The sequence below is a fragment of the Schistocerca serialis genome, chromosome 7, assembly GCF_023864345.2.
Source record: "Schistocerca serialis cubense isolate TAMUIC-IGC-003099 chromosome 7, iqSchSeri2.2, whole genome shotgun sequence".
Taxonomy (NCBI): domain Eukaryota; kingdom Metazoa; phylum Arthropoda; class Insecta; order Orthoptera; family Acrididae; genus Schistocerca; species Schistocerca serialis.
This window is the reverse complement of record NC_064644.1, coordinates 289,810,269-289,831,071: the sequence shown is the minus strand read 5'-3', so window position 1 is coordinate 289,831,071 and position 20,803 is coordinate 289,810,269. Positions and strand designations below refer to the sequence as shown.

General features: G+C 42.0%; 1 protein-coding gene across 5 annotated transcripts in view; it reads left to right on the top strand.

Moving 5' to 3' along the window:
- Window positions 1–20,803, top strand: part of LOC126412848 (uncharacterized) — a 309,701-nt gene that overhangs the window by 146,651 nt on the left and 142,247 nt on the right. The gene's annotated exons all lie outside the window — the stretch shown is intronic.

Sequence of the window (20,803 nt, the reverse complement as noted above, 5' to 3'; positions counted from 1 at the left end):
TTTGATATGATACAGAATGAGAAAACATAACACAGTAGCTGCAGTTCTGTCAGATTGTGATATTGAGTTTTGTCTTGTGTGAGCAAATACATCTGAGCAAAATAGTGTTGCTGAACAAACATATCAGCACTTAGTAGCATTAGCTATCTCTGTGTTATCATCTAGCAAGTTACTAAACCATTTTAGTCCTGTCAACATCAAGGTCAGTAGAGAGAAGGTTGTGAGAAAGAATAATGGACAGATTCAATGTACCTTCAAACACTGCAGGGCAGACACACAAATTACTATCAGTCAGTGTAGATGTCTATGTCATTGCACCTCCTCACTCCCATCCCTCCTTGGTGGTCTAAACTACATTGGCAAGGGACTCCACATTCTGAGACAGCTGATGTACAAAGTTGCAGATAATATAGGTGCAGCCATCAGTTATTCGCCTCTATCAAATAGAACAAGGACTACATTCTTTTAGTGGTACTTTTTGAAGTACAGTGACTCGAATTTTGAAGGTCAGAACAAATAGGAGGTATCAACTCATTCCATAAATAGCAGCAGACATTTAGGAGAATTTTTTCCTTACTTGGAGAACTAGAAAGCTTACTTGAAAAATTTTATTTGTTACAGAATGAATCATAATATGTTTCAGTGTGTGCTACAGAACATTCAAGGCAAAATTTCAAAACAGAATGTACATTTTTGCAGGAGTATAATGGCAGAAGAAAAATTGGGTGTCACATTATTGTAAGATAAATTAGTATATAATCATACTTTTGAAGTAGAACTTTGGGCAGAAGTCATTGCCTCCAATTCATTATACTGTCCGCCTCCATGGCTGAGAGGTCAGTGTGGCGGAACTTCATATGAGGCAACTGTTTTCGATTTCTGGACACTGGATGTTGTCTTTCTCATCATTTCATCCTCATCGGCACACAAGTTGCCGAAGTGGCGTCAGCTAAATGGACTTAGACCAGATGGCTGGGCTCCTCACAAGTGGGCCTCCCCACAGGTGGGGCTCCCAGACTAATCACGCGCATTATCATATTGATTATACTCAAGCTCTTGTATTTTAAGGTTTACAAATGTTTGCCTCTGAAGAGGTGTATCAGGAAGTAAATAGTGCTGTCTTCTTTGGTAATGTATGCTGTACCATCATCAAAGGTATTTTGTCCTTTTAAAGTTACAAAAATTCTTCAGTATTTTTCCCACCAGTTCATTCTCTTCCCCCTCCATTATTGATGTGATGCTTGTCAGTGGTGATGGTTCAGTGACTGGAGCCAGTGACAGCAAACATTCTTGAGATAATGCGATTTGGCTCACTGGTTCTCTTTCCACTGACGAGGAACTGTGCATAGCTATTGGAACAAAATATCTTTTAAGAAATTCGTTTAATGAAAAATCAAGACAAAGTGGAACTGCGTTTTGAAGGGATTTTCTGGATCACGTGACGCCATTTTGTTAAGTTTTTTATGTTCTTATTTGTAACTATCTCTAAGATACTCCCATTTCAATTTCAGCTTTTGAATTTGAAGAATAATGAAGGGATATAATAAAATATTGATTTATAGTTTCCTGTATGTGTAAGAATAGGTGGGCTAAGTAAAAGATATATGGGTCAAGTATCTTTGCTTTTATCCATACAGTACTTCTAATTTTTCTTTGCTGATTGTGAAATGTGAAGGAATTTATTCTATAACAAAAAGAAGATAAATACTTCATCTGTGACAGATCTGATAAAAACAGGCAGGAGACATGTAATATGTGTACTGCAGAAACTAAAGTATAGTTCCACTGGCTTGTGCTGACTGCCCGCTCATGCCAGGAATATTAAACATTACAAATGTTGCTGATGCGTCCTGGCCTACCTCTGCATCTCATCGCAGCCCAGCTTCCAGTATCAGCACCACAATGCAAAACAGTGGGTTTGATATCCCAACACATCACGGCTTGGCCCAGCATGTTTTGGCCTGGCACTCTGAGTGAATGCTCCCTTAGACTCATGTTTAGACATACAAATAGAACAATGAGTGTCTGACTTGTTAATTCCACAGCGAGCATACACAGACAAGATTCTACATCATTCTAACATGGGTGATACGAAACCATTAAAAATGTTGTGGGGTAATGAACTTGTATACAATGAACGTAGCAACACACTAGCCAGCACTGTTCCTTATTGTACATGTGTGAGATCATTAATGTATCTTACATGTCTGTTTGTCCATATCTCACTTACATTGTTCCAAAAGTTACTTAATTGGTGGCTAAACCCACTTCACCTAAATGGAATGCTGTAAAATGCATTTTCAGATATATCTATGGTATCTCAGTCTCTTCTGCAATTCATCCGGCAGCAAACTTTTTGCCTGTGCCAAAGTTGAGTTTGTGGGTGACGTTAAAACAAGATTATCAACTGATTTGTGTTGCCTCAATTATTGGTGACACGGCTGTGCTGTATCATGGGTTTGTTTGCTGGAGAAATTGGTTACACCAATGAAGTGGAGATTGTTGCTGCTATTGAAGGAGCCAAAAAAACTGATATGCCTTAATCGACTGTTGTTGGAGATTAGTGGACAAGGGGACGCACCCGTATTATTCATTGATAATGTGAGCACCGTGGAATTAGTGTTCTAAGCACATTAAAGTACATTATTATTTCGTGCGTGAACTATATTCAACATAGGGGTATCAATGTGGAATGTGTTTGTTCTGCAAATCATCTTGTGGACCTGTTTGCAAGGCCTTCAGAGTCAAATATATTTAGACCACTATATACTAAGACAGGGCTTTGAAACTAAATATTGAGGTGAATAAACCTAATTTTTGTTTTCAGTTCCCTCATTCTGTGACAGATAATTTTGTGTTGTGTGAAACCTCTCAAACTTTCTGCTGTAGGAGTGTGTATTCTCTCTCTCTCTCTCTCTCTCTCTCTCTCTCTCTCTCTCTCTGTGTGTGTGTGTGTGTGTGTGTGTGTGTGTGTGTTGCATACATAATGTGTTACACTTTTTCATTGCTATAAAATATATCCTTACATCACCACAACAGCAGTAACTATCACAGTTTGGTTGTGTACCGTCAGTCAAAATTTTCTTTGTTGTTGGTTCTCTACTTCTAAATACATAAAAGTTGTAAGAGTTTTGGGCCGTAGTGCTTTTAGTCTGATTTCTTCTGACCTTACACGCAAAAAGAATACTAATAATGATGATGATGAGTATGTTTTTACACTTAAAGAGTCCTTCAAGATAGATCAAAATTGGAGTCGGACAGGGAGGTAGCTCTCACCGTTGCTCTTTTCAACTATATCCTTGATAAGGTGATCACATAATGGTGACAGACAATTAAAGAAATTGGTAGAATACAATCAGGATGTGTGGAAAAGGGAATATTGGCATTTGCAGATGTTATTGTGATATTGTTACAATCAGTAGAGAAGAGGTGGCTAATTGAACCATGCAACTACAGAGACAAGCCACGAAAACAAGTCTATAAATCTCTAGCAAAAAAGACACTGTGCTGGCCGAAAATCAAGACAGCTTCTTGATAGAAGACAATATGATAGAAAATTTTATAGGATCGAGATATTACCAATACCTTGCAAGAACAGGATTATTGAAGAGGGTTCTCTGGAGGTTATTGGAACCTTGAAGAACTGGAAATGGTTATTACAGAAAAAGAGTAAACCAGGAAATATAGAGAGGACCTCAGACATAATCAGGAAGAGACAGAACATGGTCTTTGGACACATCCTTAGAATGGACCAGGGGAGGTTGACCCGTAAGATAATAGAATATATTATGAACAAGTGAACCAGAGTGTGCTGGATCCAAGAGGTGAATGTGGAAGAAAAGAGAATAGAGGAAACAGAATTGCAACGAGGTGACTTTTAAATAAAAAATTCAGGCTTTCACAGATTTCCATGAGAGAATTAGACCCAAAGTTAAAATCTTCATAGACAGAAGAGTGAAATAGGTTACGAAGTATGAGATTGAAAGAATATTGGACAAGGATAAACACCTGAAGCAAGGAAGCTGATATGAATTAATGTGGTCTTCAAGATGGTCAAAATGAGGAGATGACTATGAACAGATCTCATTGCTTTTTCATATCTATCAGGGGCAGTCAAATGACAACAGAACACCCACCACAATAGGACTATGGAATGGTTCCATTCAAAAGTAATCACCTCACCCTTAAGACATTTATGTCACTGGGCACGAGACGATCAATTCCTGCTTTGTACAATGTGGTTGGCTGATGACTGATTGACAACTGCACCCACTTTGCACTTTCTTGTCCAACTGAAACTAATGCCCATGTGTGTCTTTTTTCAGGTTGCCGACAATGTGAAAATCACATGGTGAATGATCTGGGCTATACGGTACATGTTGGAGTGTTTTCCAACCAAATCGCTGAAGCATAGCCTTCGTCTGATTGGCAAGGTGGATGCGGGCAGTATTGTGCGACAGGATGATTCTGGAGCTTGTGTAAACAGCTTTGGATTTCTTTGTTGGATGAGATGTGGGATGTTTCCCCTGTTGGCTTTGCTGTTTGTCTTGATGATTTGCTTCTCGAGTTACCCGAGTGTGGAGCCACAATAAATGCGCAGCACTATGAAGACACTTTGCAGAAACTGTGATGCGAGATGAAGTCAAAATGCCCAGGAATGGTGATGCATAATACAATAACACTCCCCCTCCCCACCCACAACCAGTCGGATGAAGGCTGCACTTCAGTGATTTGGTTGAGAAATACTGCATCACCCTCCATACAGCCCACATTGTTCACCATGTGATTTTCACATCATTGGTGACCTGAAGAAAGACGTGTGGATGTCAGTTTCAGTCAGACAGGAAAGTGCAGGAGTGGGTGTGGTTGTAGATCCCTCAGTAGCCGACCACATTCTATGAAACAGGAATTGGTCGTCTTGTCTCCCAGTGGGATAAATGTCTTAACACATGTGGTGATTACTTTTGAATGGACCCATTCCATGGTCACATTGCGGCGGATGTTCGGTTTTCATTTGACTGTCCATTATAATATGAGACTGTGATAAATAAGTACTATATCATTATTATTCAAAAATATCATAATAGTCATGTATCATTTATTTTCCATTGATTTAACATAAGTTTATCTCAGTCATTTAACATGAAATTTAGTCGCATTGACTGTTTACCAACAAAAATAATCAGTGTCTGAAAATATAATGTAATATGCATAGAATCAATAATGAAATTCATGGATGGAAGGATGTGTAAAATAAGGTAAAGGAAACCAAGCACCTGTATTGGATTGGCACCTGGCACACAGAACAGCGCAACAGAAAACAGTGTTCACACTAGCTTTAGAGCTCTTGTACTTTTTCTAGTAAAAGTACACACATTTACATACACAGGCCTCAAACATACGCTCTTGCATTTGCGGTGAGACTGATTGTTATCAATTCTTGAGAGCAGTTGAATGGGTAGATTGGGGGGAGGGGGGGGGGGGGGAAGGACATTCATCATTCATTACAAGGAGAGGGTAGTGGGATGGTATGAAGTAGGTTTTTCCACAGTTGAATCAGCAGCTGTACAAAAAGACAAAAGTAGTTCAGAGGATAGAACATATAAGATACAGGGATGGGGATTTTTAGGGGGGGGGGGGGGGGGTGAGGATAGGAGAGGAAGGTGATGATGAAGAGGGAGACGGAGGATAGGGAAAGGACAGAAGAGAGAAGGGAAGAGGTAAGATGAGGCAGTGGGAAAGAGGTCAGAGTAGGCTTAGGTGATGCCAAGGATATCATGAGAATGCATGATAGACTGGAAAGACAAAGAGAAACTTTTGCTGGAAGCGAGCATCCAAATGGCCTGCATAGTGAAGCAGCTGTTGAAGTCACTTGCGTTTCTTGTGCAGTATGCTCGGCAACTGAATGATCAAGTTCGCAGTTTGTCAGAGTCTAGTGGTGGCCATTTGAGCTATTAGATGGTTACTTGTCATGCTTGCATAGAATGCTGTACATTAATTGCAGCATAACTGATATGGAATGGTTAAATCAAACAATGGAAAAGCTAGGATGGAATAATGACAATATTATGAAAAGGGTAGATCGCTACTCACCACATAGAAGATATGTTAAGTCACAGACAGGCACAACAAAAAAAGTATTAGACATGTAAGCTTTCTGCCGAAAGGCCTTTTTTCGAATTAAACAACACACACACACACACACACACACACACACACACACACACACACGCACATGTGCAAATCACACACACGTGACTACTGTGTCTGGCTGCTGAGCCCAGACTGCGATCAGCTGCATGTGATGGGAGAAGCGGACTGAATGGTGGGGGTAAGGAGGTAGCTTGGGGGGGGGGGGGGGGGAGGGGCAGATAGCAGAGTAGGAGTGGGGGATGATAAAAAGAGCTACTCTTGGGAGCATACAGAGGCGAGGTGGAGAGAAGGTATGGTGGCTAGGCGGAGTTGGATGGTTAGATTGTGAGCAGAGGGGCAGGGGAGTGGAAAAGGACAGAAATATAAAAAGACTGTGGGTGCACTGGTGGAGTAGAGGGCTGTGTAGTGCTGGAATGAAAACAAGGAAGGGTATAGGTGGGTGAAGGACAATGACCAACAAATGTTGAGGCCAGGAGGTTAACAGGAATGTAGGATATATTGCAGGGAATATATCCTACATTCCCGTAACCCTCGTGTTCTCAGTCTTTGTTGGTCATTGTCCTTCACCTACCTATCCCTTTCCCTTTCCCTGTCTCACTCCAGCACTACACAGCACTCTATTCCACCAACACACCCACAGTATTCTTACTTCTCTCCTTCCCTGCCAACCCTTCCTTCCTTCCTCCCCCCATCTCCCCCCTCCCCCTCCCCCTCCCCCCACCTCCACTGCTCTCTGCCTAACATCACGACTGCACATAGCTGCTCTACGATCTCTGTACCTCATTCCTGTATGTTTCCACAAGCAGCTCTTTACTGTTCCCCACCCCTAGCCTGTTACCTGTTCCTCTCCCAATCAAGCCTCCTCCTTACCCCTACCACCCAGATTGCTTCTCTCAACACATGCTGCTGCTCGCAGTCTGGCCTTGGCAGCCAGAGACATGGCAGGGATTTGGTGTGTGTGTGTGTGTGTGTGTGTGTGTGTGTGTGTGTGTGTGTGTGTGTGTGTGTGTGTTGTCTAATTTATGGAACAGATTTTTCACCTGGAGGTGACCACAAGGGAATAACCTATTCGATGGAGGATTGGGAACAGGATTGGAGTAGGGATGGACAGGGTTATTCTATAGGTCAGTTGGGTGGGAGAACACTACTTTGGGTGGTGGGGATAGGATTTTGGGTAGGATAGCCCTCATCTCAGGGCACAGTGGGAGGTAGCCAAAGCCCAGGTGAAAGATATGGTTTAGTTTTTTGAGGCCAAGGTGATACTGGCTGATTGGTGGTGGTGACTAGTTGACAGGTCTACTGCTGTTAGAGGAGGAGATGGGATGCAATGGTTTCTACTGCAAATGTGTCATCAACAGGTTGTGAAGCTGTAAGGAAGAGACTTTTTGACATGAAACAGGTAATGACTATCAAGTAGAGGTACTGTTGGTGGTTGGGGAACTTGATGTGAACAGACACATTTATGTAGCCATCTGTGAGGTGGATGTAGACATCCAGGGAGGTGGCTGATTTAGTTGAGAGAGACCAGGTGTAGCTTATTTGGGAGAAGGTGTTGAGATTATGGAGGAAAGAGCAAAGTTTGTCCCTTCCACAATTCCAGATCATGGAAATGTCATAAATGAATATGAACCATGCAAGTTGGTTTAGGATTCCTCCAAATGGCTCATAAATAAGTTGGCATAATATGTTACCATGTGAGAACCCATGGCAGTAACACAGATATGTTTGCTGATTTGATGTTTGAAAGTGAAATAATTGTGGATTAGGGTGTGATTGGCTAGGAGAATTAGGAAAGAGATGGTAGGATCGGTATCGGGATCATGTTGGGAAAGGTAGTGTTTCGTGGCTGCAAGGCTATGGGCATGGAGAATATTGGAGTATAAGGACACACATCCACAGTAACCAACGAGGAATCTGATGGTAAAGGGACAGCTCACACACACACACACACACACACATCACTGAGGGAGAGCATACAGGTGCGGGATGGTAAAGATCTGCTTATGGGAGCATACATTGTCGAGGTGGAGACAGGGTGGGGCAGCTAGCTGCAGTCAAGAGATAAGACAGAGGGCGGATGGGAGCTGGGGAGTGGGAAAGGAGAGAATTAAAAAGACACCACCTACTCCAATCCGGTCATAGGCATCACCTATCAAATCAAAAACAGGGATACCTGTGAAAGCCGGCCGCGGTGGTCTAGCGGTTCAGGCGCTCAGTCCGGAACTGCGCGACTACTACGGTCGCAGGTTCGAATCCTGCCTCGGGCATGGATGTGTGTGATGTCCTTAGGTTAGTTAGGTTTAAGTAGTTCTAGGGGACTGATGACCACAGATGTTAAATCCCATAGTGCTCAGAGCCATTTTGAAGCATACCTGTGAAACCACTCCTGATCTACAAGCTAAGCTGCAACCATGGTGCTTCATTCCACTTGGGCAAGACAACCAATAAGCTGTTTGTTCGCATGAATGGCCACTGACAAACAGTCCAAGAAACACCTGGACCATCCAGTTGCTGAACATGCTGCCCAATATGACATTCATGTTTTTAATGATCACTTCACAGGGTCCTATCTGGGTCCTTTACCAACACCAGCTTTTCTGAATTGTGCTGGTGGGAACTCTTCGTGCAATGTATCCTATGTTCCCGTAACCCTTCCGGGCCTCAACCTTTGTTAGTAATTGTTCCTCACCATCTATCCCCTTCCGTGTCAGAATTACCGTATATGTTCCCATAAAGGAAAAATTAATCAATAGTGTCATTTATAAATAAAATTTGATTCATTGTAGTTAATGTGAGTCTCTTTCTCTTCTTAGTGCACATTTGTCCTGCTTTTGAAAATATTTGTTCATAGGTCTCTGATGTTGCTGTGATACATAATACTTTTAGAACTAGTTGATTCAATACTGGCCACAGCAGTTTTCTTGTTTCCCACCAGTTTAAGGGATTGCTGTTTCTAGGCAATATTCCTCCACTAATTATTTGTCCAGTTTGATAATTGCCACATTTCCTGGGTCGTGACTTGCTTGAAGCTGACTAATAGTTTCATTCAACTCGTACCAGGTTGAAGAAGTCTCATGTGTCACAGTGGTAACTGGTTGAGAAATGTGCTGTGTTTTTTTTCTTGTTGAACAACCAACACATTCATTTCTGCAACATCCTCCACTTAGTAGCCCTGAAATGTTTTGTCATCTGGATGTCCTTCCTTTGAATTGGGGATCCAGTAACATTGCTTGACTAATCAGTTTATTGCTGGAGATAACCCAAAACCACTCTGATAATTGTTTAAGCAAATTATCAGCCAATGACTGTTTCTTGAGGACATTCTTTATTTTTGTCTTTAAAAATTTTAGTTGCTGTTCCATTAATCTTGGCAAATTTCATTTTTAAAAGTGAGACTGTTTCCTCTGAGGACACTTATTTGATTACCTCATCGAAAACTTTCAAAATCCTTTAAGTCAGTTGCATTATTTCCTAGCCGGTACCCTAGAAGTTTAAGATGATAAATTTTCTACCTAAAATAAAAAAAAAAGCTTTGTGTTCTGCCTTACGGCAGGTCTTGTCATAGGGGAAGCCTCGTCACAGAGGTCCACCGCATAAACGTCTAGGGAAGTGATTCCAGTGGTGGTTTCCCGTTGTCTTCCACTGATGATGATGAAATGATAATGAGGACAACACAACACTGGGCATCCAGATGGGGGTTTGTCGGGGATGGCTAGCTCGCCCCACGTGTCTCCTGAATGGACTACGGCTGTGGCTGCCCAGGATACTGCCCACATCGAGGCTGACCCCTCACCCATGGTAGAGTGGGAGGTCGTCTCGAGGTGTGGCAGGGAGTGAAAGACATTCTGGAGGGCTGAACAGAAGGCCTCTTCAGTTTGTCTGACGTGACGAACTGGTTTCAGGCTCTGTCTCCGGCTGATACGGATCTTCGGCCGGACATGGCTGCTTGTCCCGTTCCAGAGGTTGCCCCTCAGTCTGCAAGATCCAGGCGGTCGCAGAGGGTGGGCTTACTGGTAGTTGGGAACTCCACTGTGGCAGCAAGAGAGGGGAAGAAAACCAATGTGCACTCCGTGTACATACCGGGGGGGGGGGGGGGGGGGGGGTCATTCCAGATGTGAAAAGGGTCCTTCCAGATGCCATGAAGGGTACAGGATGCACCCATCTGCAGGTGGTCACTCTCACTCGTGTCGGCACCAATGATGTGTGTCGCTATGGATCGGAGGAAATCCTCTCTGGCTTTCGGTGGCTATCTGATTTGGTGAAGACTGCCAGTCTCGCTAGCGGGATGAAAGCAGAGCTCACCATCTGCAGCATCGTTGACAGGACTGACTACGGACCTTTGGTACAGAGCCAAGTGGAGGGTCTGAATCAGAGGCTGAGACGGTTCTGCGACCGTGAGGGCTGCAGATTCCTCGACTTGCACCATAGGGTGGTGGGGTTTTGGGTTCCGCTGGATAGATCAGGAGTCCACTACACACAGCAGGCGGCTACATAGGTAGCAGGGGTTGTGTGTCGTGGACTGGGCGGTTTTTTAAGTTAGATGACCTCGGGCAAGTACAGAAAGGGCAGCAGCCTCAAAGGTTGCGGGGCAAAGTCAGGACATGCGGGGACCAAGCAGTAATCGGTATTGTAATTGTAAACTGTCAAAGCTACGTTGGTAAAGTACCGGAACTTCAAGCGCTGATAGAGGGCACCGAAGCTGAAATCGTTATAGGTACAGAAAGCAGGATTGCTCGTATACAAAACACTTGTAAATGTGGACGGCACTCTTGGTGCTGCTGCATCTACAGGTAAGGGGAAGAATGTTGTTAGGGGCGTAGGTAAAACTGCTCAATTTGTTCTTTTGAATGGGCCTACCTTATTTTGTGGCGCGAGATTTAATTTTTCTTTGATGAAAAGTACTACCTCTTCCAGCTTGGGTAATGGTTGGATTACTGTTGCTTTTGTTGCATGTAACAGTGCAGGGAGACCTGGTTTGGAGTCCTTTGAGACTCGTGAAATCTTGGCTTACCGTACTATACCTGTTTCAGAGATTATTATCTCTGGTGAGGGTTCTTATCTTATGCCACATGGGAGTTTATCATTGACTTGTCGTAGACGTGTTAAGATAAATTCTGATTCTAATATTCACTTATGGGTTAAGGCTCATGGTTCTTCCTCTTTGGAAGATTGTCGTATTGTGGGTGACTGTACTCTATATAACCATTGAAGCAGTTCTCAAAAAAAGGCCCTTTTAAGGGCCACAATACTACACATTGATCTTGCCAAAAGCCGAGAAGCGATTCTTCTTGGTGTTGTAGCTCTCTGGGGCACCCTGGGATGCTCTCTGGGTTCTCTGGGAGCTCAATAGATGGCAGCACAGATGGTGTTTAGAAAGGATAGATTGCATGCAACCGGTGGTGGCGTGTTTGTTGCTGTCAGTCGTAGTTTATCCTGTAGTGAAGTAGAAGTCGATAGTTCCTGTTAATTATTATGGGTGGCGGTTACACTAAACAACTGAGCTAGGTTAATAATTGGCTGCTTTTACCGACCTCCCGACTCAGCAGCATTAGTGGCAGAACAACTGAGAGAAAATCTGGAATACATTTCACATAAATTTTCTCAGCATGTTATAGTCTTAGGTGGAGATTTCAATTTACCAGATATATACCGGGACACTCAGATGTTTAGGATGGGTGGTAGGGACAGAGCATCGAGTGACATTATACTGAGTGCACTATCCGAAAATCACCTCGAGCAGTTACACAGAGAACCGACTTGTGGAGATAACATCTTGGACCTACTGATAACAAACAGACCTGAACTTTTCGACTCTGAAAGCGTAGAACAGGGAATCAGTGATCATAAGGCCATTGCAGCATCCCTGAATATGGAAGTGAATAGGAATATAAAAAAAGGGAGGAAGGTTTATCTGTTTAGCAAGAGTAATAGAAGGCAGATTTCAGACTACCTAACAGATCAGAACGAAAATTTCTGGTGTGACACTGACAATGTTGAGTGTTTATGGAAAAAGTTCAAGGCAATCGTAAAATGCGTTTTTGACAGGTACGTGCCGAGTAAAACTGTGAGGGACAGGAAAAACCCACCGTGGTTCAACAACAAAGTTAGGAAACTACTGCGAAAGCAAAGAGAGCTTCACTGCAAGTTTAAACGCAGCCAAAACCTCTCAGACAAACAGGAGCTAAACTATGTCAAAGTTAGCGTAAGGAGGGCTATGCGTGAAGCGTTCAGTGAATTCGAAAGTAAAATTCTATGTACCGACTTGAAAGAAAATCCTAGGAAGTTCTGGTCTTACGTTAAATCAGTAAGTGGCTTGAAACAGCATATCCAGACACTCTGGGATGATGATGGCATTGAAACAGAGGATGACACGCTTAAAGCTGAAATACTAAACACCTTTTTCCAAAGCTGTTTCACAGAGGAAGATTTCACTGCAGTTCCTTATCTAAATCCTCGCACAAACGAAAAAAAATGGCTGACATCGAAATAAGTGTCCAAGGAATAGAAAAACAACTGGAATCACTCAACAGAGGAAAGTCCACTGGACCTGATGGGATATCAATACGATTCTACACAGAGTACGCGAAAGGACTTGCCCCCCTTCTAACAGCCGTGTACCGCAAGTCCCTAGAGGAACGGAAGGTTCCAAATGATTGGAAAAGAGCACAGGTAGTCCCAGTCTTCAAGAAGGGTCGTCGAGCAGATGCGCAAAACTATAGACCTATATCCCTGACGTCGATCTGTTGTAGAATTTTAGAACATGTTTTTTGCTCGCGTATCATGTCGTTTTTGGAAACCCAGAATCTACTCTGTAGGTATCAACATGGATTCCGGAAACAGCGATCGTGTGAGACCCAACTCGCTTTATTTGTTCATGAGTCCCAGAAAATATTAGATACAGGCTCTCAGGTAGATGCTATTTTCCTTGACTTCCGGAAGGCATTCGATACAGTTCCGCACTGTCGCCTGATAAACAAAGTAAGAGCCTACGGAATATCAGACCAGCTGTGTGGCTGGATTGAAGTGTTTTTAGCAAACAGAACACAGCATTTTGTTATCAATGGGGAGACGTCTACAGACATTGGAGTGACCTCTGGCGTGCCACAGGGGAGTGTTATGGGACCATTGCTTTTCACAATATATATAAATGACCTAGTAGATAGTGTCCATGCGACTTTTCGTGGACGATGCTGTAGTATATCGAGAAGTTGCAGCATTAGAAAATTGTAGCGAAATGCAGGAAGATCTGCAGCGGATAGGCACTTTGTGCAGGGAGTGGCAACTGACCCTTAACATAGACAAATGTAATGTTTTGTGAATACATAGAAAGAAGGATCCTTTATTGTATGATTATATGATAGCGGAACAAACAATGGTAGCATTTACTTCTGTAAAATATCTGGGAGTATGCGTACGGAATGATTGGAAGTGGAATGATCATATAAAATTAATTGTTGGTAAGGCGGGTGCCAGGTTGAGATTCATTGGGAGAGTCCTTAGAAAATGTAGTCCATCAACAAAGGAGGTGGCTTACAAAACACTCGTTCGACCTATACTTCAGTATTGCTCATCAGTGTGGAATCCGTACCAGGTCTGGTTGACAAATGATATAGAGAAGATCCAAAGAAGAGCGGCGCGTTTTGTCACGGGGTTATTTGGTAAGCGTGATAGCGTTACGGAGATGTTTAGCAAACTCAAGTGGCAGACTCTGCAAGAGAGGCGCTCTGCATCGCGGTGTAGCTTGCTCGCCAGGTTTCGAGAGGGTGTGTTTCTGGATGAGGTATCGAATATGTTGCTTCCCACGACTTATACCTCCTGAGGAGATCACGAATGTAAAATTAGAGAGATTCTAGCGCACACGGAGGCTTTCCGGCAGTCGTTCTTCCCGCGAACCATATGCGACTGGAACAGGAAAGGGAGGCAATGACAGTGGCACATAAAGTGCCCTCCGCGACACACCATTGGGTGGCTTGCGGAGTATAAATGTAGATGTAGATGTCGATGAAAATCTGCGACCCAGCCGGAAATCGAACCCGGGCCCCTTGGCGTGACAGATCGCCGCACTGACCACTCAGCTATTGGGGCGGACCTACCTAGAATAGAGGGCAATAAATTATGGGATCTTTATTTAAAGTAAATCTTTGCAACATTTCATAAGCAGATTTCAGTTTCAGTCGTTTTTTTATTTTTTTTATTTACTTATTTTTTATTTACTTATTTTTTTATTTACTTATTTTTTATTTAAATTTTCTTGCATATCTGTAAATTTGCTTAAAGCAAAGGGTCTCTCCTTGAGAAAGATAACAACTCATTTGACCTCATCAATGGTTTTCTGTTTGGACTTCTGAATTGTGTGCTGCGCAGTGAGATTTAAAGAATGTGCAAAGTGTCGGATATGTGGGAGTTTCAGAAGGATGGCAGTTAATTTCATATTTAATGCATCTTCTTTTATTATGGAAGTGATTTTAAAACTGATATTGTATTTGAAATAACAGACTTTATTCAGTTTGAGTTGTCTTCTGCAGTGTGTCTGCTTCGAATTGTGAGCACTTCTGTTCACTCTTCTCATCTATGAAATTTGCAGTCAGTGCACAGAAACTAATGTTATTTATTTCCATCCAAGCATCAGAGGAAAGGCAGTCTGCCTTTGCAATGGTCAAATAATTTTTAATTCTATCTGAGAGTTTGATAGTGTTTTTTGACTTGTTTAAATATAAAGGGGGGGGGGGGGGGTTTATGTGCGTGTGTGTGCATGTGCACCACTACAGAATAAGAATGGTATTCTCTACAAATCATTTTTAAAAGCTGTACATCTGAAGCTATACTTTTATTTAATGTGAGTGACTTTATAATGTTAAAAAAAATTACTTATTGGCTTTTGTAAAGAAAAAGTAGTTGAGGGTAAGGGCACCATAAAAGGGAATAAATTAGGACTTGGGCCAGAATGTGATGACACTGATAGGCTGGATACAGCTTGTAACTCAATTTGCCTTTCTGGGATACCTTCACCCAAGGTGGAAGCAGAGACAGTGAGGACAGTTAGGAAGAAATGATTTCTCGAATTTTGCATCAACTTATGGCGATCTTGATCGGCTTCCTTACCCACATCATTCCAGAGGTATTGTAGAATGCTTCGATTTAAGCTGTCTCTTCAGGTTTGATGATGAGCCAGAAGCCATGGAAATTATCTGCTGACAGTAGTCGCACTTTTTCCTTTTTCTTCCACTTGGGTAAATGTACTGAACATTGCTCGTAATTCTTTTAGGCAAAGGCATTGTGGGCGACATATTGTTGTGCATCACTTAAAAGTACACTGATAAAATTAAAATATTTACTATTAATGTGGCCATTTTAAATTGTAAAAGCTTAGAGCGAGAACAAATATACATGCAGCACATTCTATAATCGGAAGTTATACAGTAGGTTGTAGAATGTTGTGATCTGCGAAACCTAGACCCACAATTGTGAAGTTCATATTGTATACAGAAAGGAATGAAACAGTTACAGTGATTAAGAAACTCATGAAGGCAAGCCTGATAATATGCAAGGATTTCACTGCTGAAAGATAAAAATTTTGAATAACATTCGAATTTAGGTTACATAGCATGTGAACGAGAGTTGACAGGATAATGGTGTGTATAAAGGCTGAAAGGAAGCAGTTCAAATGAACTCTAAAACCTGTGTATTAGGAGCTACAAACTTGTCTATTTATGCAGTCAGTAGTTCTACTAGTGTGTCTGTATTGTTACTGTAGAAAATAGTTGGCCATCACTTTCAACTCATTTCGACAAACTCCGCTAGATGTATCAGAATATCGATATCCATGTGTTTCTCCTAATGAATGTGGATACCTGGCTTAAGAAAACATGCTCTCCAGTTCCCTAAATATAGGCTCCACTGCTGTCCAGACTACTCACATCTATTAGTAATGAAGACAAAAAAGTCAAATATATGTCATAAATATCAAATCCCTGGAAATATGCCGAATGTGCGTTCTCTGCAGACCTCTGGAAGTAGGTGGGATAGCCTGTTTCAAAATTGTATCTTTCAAAATTAGATTTGACTTAGGAGCATACAAATAATGCTAGGAAAACTAACATAAACTTTCTGCCCCTTCACTGTGAAATTCGAGTGTGTAATTTCTTCTTCAAATGTAACAAAATTTCAGCTAGCACCTACCCATAATGCAGCCTATAGTGCAGCCCCCATAGATGTATTTGCTACAAAATCCACAAGCAAAGAAATTCATATCTGGAATATCAGTTTACAAAATAATAATCACGACTTTCTCTCTAAAATATGCAATTGTGCCAACATACAGAGACTTTAAGTGTATCAGTGTGCCTGAAGTTGCAGTGGAGGCTCAAGAGATAATTTTGAAGATTACTTCCATACCATTCATGAAAGTGAAAGACCAACTCTATGATTTACTGTCAAACTAACTTTATTACACAATAAATATAGTCCCCTAAAGACCAGAAAACTGAAGGAAAAAGCTGCACCTTGGCTAATGGAAGAGCGAAAAAGGTTCGAGAAGCTGCACATCAGGCTTACAAATGACCTCCTATCCTTGAAAATAAAACTGATTGCAACCAGAAAGCAAAGAGACTCAATCAATCTGAGCGAAACCATAACTGAGACATGCCAATACATTAATCTGAAACATAAAGATGTGATGCTGTATCGAAAAGCTTCTGTGATCAAGGGAAGAGTAGGCAAAGTAGAAGCTGCAACTGATCCCATTGTCATAACCAAATAACTAAACCAGTACTTGACTTTAGCAATAACCTTCACTGAAATGTAAATAAAATATAGACTCGCTGATTATTTTGCGGAGGTAAATGTTAGTAGTGGCGAAAAATTCTTTCTTGAGCTGACAACGCTGGGGATAAATCCTTCAGCCTAGCATCTACTGTACAGGGCAGTGTCACAGTCCAAATTATCAAGCTTATTGTTGACCCACTACTGCTCACAATAACTACTGCTCCCTAGACCTTTGAACTCTTGCCTGGACAACACAGCAGAAACACTCGTTCCTATCAGGATCCAAGCACTAGAGATTTGATTGCTAAGAAGAATAGCTGGGTACATTCTGTCTGACTGGAGAGTGAATGTAGACATCAGAGAAGAACTGAGAGTGGAAAACATAAATGAGCAGATTGAAGAATACTGGAAGGAATATGCCACAAGAATTGGAGATGACAGATTACCAAAATTGGTGATAATTATTATCCAGTGAACGTGAGATGCTGAGGAAAATTGACAGTTTCAACCAAAAGAGCGTGTTGTTATTGTTGAGTACTTTGTAGTTGTTTACAACATACTATAGTAGTTTAGATGAAATTGAGACGAATAATTTGATGTAGGACACTTGGCCTATCAAGTCAGGAAGCTACCGCAAACTGGCTTACCTGTACCTCAATGCATGCACGTTGCCCAAGATTTTCCGTATTCCTTTACTCTCTTCGTGCAACCTGTTAGTCCTGAAGAAAAAAATGAGTAGGGCCATTTTAAAAGAAATTTAATGTAGTTTAATTTTATACTGTAACAAGTTTTTGCTTGAGGCTGCGGATTTTGTATTATTCAAGAAAAATGCACAAAAATAACTTTAAATATGTTCCACCTCAGAAACCATTTCAAATAGGTCATATGTCCATATTTAATTTTTTACTTCAGATGATCGTTCCTGTCATATCTCAGAATATTGACCACTTATCCTGAGATAATGTTTATGCATGGACTATCATGTATAGTAGAATAATTATGTGTTATACATACAGTTATATTTAGTGTCCTATCCCAAAGTAATTAAAACCTTCATAAAGGCTACCAACACACCAACAGCAGCAACTATAAATGCAACAGACATAGAAAAGACATATAATAGGACACCTAACAGGAACACTCACACAACAAAAAAACAGAAGAGCAACAACACAAGATGACGACTAGAACAAATCAAACAAGGATACAAAGAATAAAAAACTGAACTTGGATGGAGAGGTGCTCAGTCAAGAAAGCGAGTTGCAAGATGTATCATTGTACCAAGAGCACAGAAAATGGAGTGATGCTTCAAGTCGCCGTGTGATCTGTTCCGTGTGATCTTGTCTGCGAGAGCTATTTGCCTTGCCGGGGAGCAGTGAGCTAGCTTGCAATTTGATCCAGAATAGTGGTGGTGACCAGTGAGCTAGAGAGCTATCTTGCAATCTGATTCCTGAGAGTGGTGGGAAGAGCAGTGAGCTAGTGAGACTGCCTAGAGTGTGATCGGTGAGGGTGGTGGGGAGTCTGAGCTGTTGGGAGGGTAGTGATGCCTGGATTGTTTTGTGATATGCTCCAAGCGCATGGTGGCTGAAGACTGCAGTTTTATGATCACTGGCAGCACATTCAGAGTGCGGTGCTAAGTCAAAGGATAGGAAGTACCAACTCACTCAAAAGTATGTAAATGTTTATTGAACTTCGGAAATTTGAGATATTCTTTTGAACTCAAGAGCGGAAACATGATGCTGGAAGTGTTTTCTGCCTTAATGTACTGTACTGAAGCACTGGTGTTTCATTTGCTCCACTAGCTGCATGGTCAATGTGGGGGGACTGTAAAGAAAAGGCGCTCAGGTTTGATTCCCAGTTAGGCCAAAGATTTTTTTCGCCACTCTGACACTGGGTAAAGAGTTATGTTTACTTTCATATCATCATAATTAGTATTACTGTTGAGATGGCTGAATGGGTACTGCTTGCCAGCCAATAAATTAGGGAGGGAAGAAACAGAGCTTTCTTTCTATTCTGTTTTCATTGAAGAGAAAAGCTTTATGTACTAGTTAGATGTGCAAATTCACATGTGCACTTGGTGTATAGCTTGGGAAACGTTTTCTTAAGGATGTGGGGTGGGATTCTGTTGCAGTAGCCTAGTGTCGAATTTTCATCCTGCTCATTACAGCCACCAGAGATTCATTTTGAAATCAAATGAGCTACCATTAATTTTTTTCTGAATCATCCATCATTCACTTTTTAGAAAGATCTGGCTCTTTGAATCAATTCAGGGGCAGAGTGCCCATCTCAAGTACTTTACCGTTCCCCATTCATACCCTGCTCTCCCTCTCCCTCTGCCCCAACATTGTCCTCAGCCCCACCACCAGATTGCTTCTCCCATCATGTGCAATTGCTCACAGTCTGGCCTTGCCAGACGGAGTCAGTGGTCATGTGTGTGTGAGCTACATTTATGTGAATATGTGTGTGTGTGTGTGTGTGTGTGTGTGTGTGTGTTTATTTCACAAGAAGGCCTTCTGGCCGAAAGCTTACGTGTGCCAAGAGTACCAATTTCAGGCACTGCTTCTCACTATTGACAACACAGTGGCCGATGACTGAGAGCGGCAGCTTTTGTGTAGAGTTGTCAATGCTAACAGACAGAAATCAATGTACGACGAATGTATTCTTTAGGAAAATGCAGTGAAACTTGGTGTTGATAGGCTGTGGCAGCACACGACTGTGAATGCATTTGCTAACAGCATGACATAGCCTCCAGGACCTGTCCTGGGCTCATGACCATATTGGTTAGACCCTAGATGACTGGAAAACTGTGTACCAGTCAAACGCATCCCAATTTCAAATAGTAAGAGCTGATGGCAGGGTTATTGTGTGGCACACACCGCACAAAGCCATTGACCCAAGTTTTCGACAAGCCTCTGTGCTAGCTAGTAGTGGCTCCATAATGATGTGGGCTGTGTTTACATGGACCACTGAATGGAAATGGTTATGTCCGGCTACTTGGACACCTTTTGCATCCATTCATGGTCTTCATGTTCCCAAAAAAAAAAAAGAAAACAGTGCAGTTTTTATGGACGACAGTACGCCATTTCACCCGGCCACAATTATTTGTGACTTATTTGAAGAACATTCTGCAAAACTTGAGCAAATGCTTTGGCCACCGAGATTTCCCAACATGAATTCCATCGTACATTTACAGGACATAATTGAGGGGGTCATTTTGTGCCAAGATCCTACGCCAGCAAGACTCTCGCAATTGTGGGCAGCCATAGAGGCAGCGTGGCTCAGTATTCCTGCAGGGATCTTCTAATGACTTGTTGAGTCCATATTGCATCGAGTTGCTGCACCAGCCTGAGCAGGAGGTGGTCCAATGCGATATTAGGATGTATCCCAGGACTTTTGTTACCTCAGTGTACATTTAATAATTGAGTTATACATAACTTTGAATGCTGTAGGTTCTTTGGTTCTGGTTTATAGACAATGAGCATTAAGTTCGCAATTGCAGTAAAAAGTCTTGAATACTGGTACACTGATGTAAGTCTCTGAATATTAGTCATGTTTAGTAGTGTTGTGGTACGTTGAAGTATTGTCCTCACTGCGGTCTTCTGTACTAATGTGTGTAAGTCTATAGATGCACTGAGTCCAGTTGAAGCTTTGCATTGTGGCTACTTAAAAAGATGTGCCTCCCCTAAATTGACTGCTGGAAGAGCGAGCTCGGTCAGCAGAGCATTGGCAGGAGGTTTTCAAAGTGCCATCTCCTGCATAGGTTTGAGTTAGCAGGGCGAGCCAGGTTCGGTCAAAGAAGATGCTATTGATACCGCACGCTGTACCCTCTGAACACCTTTCATCCTTTTGTGCAGCCACTATACCTGCCCCTTGCCATGACCGTGAT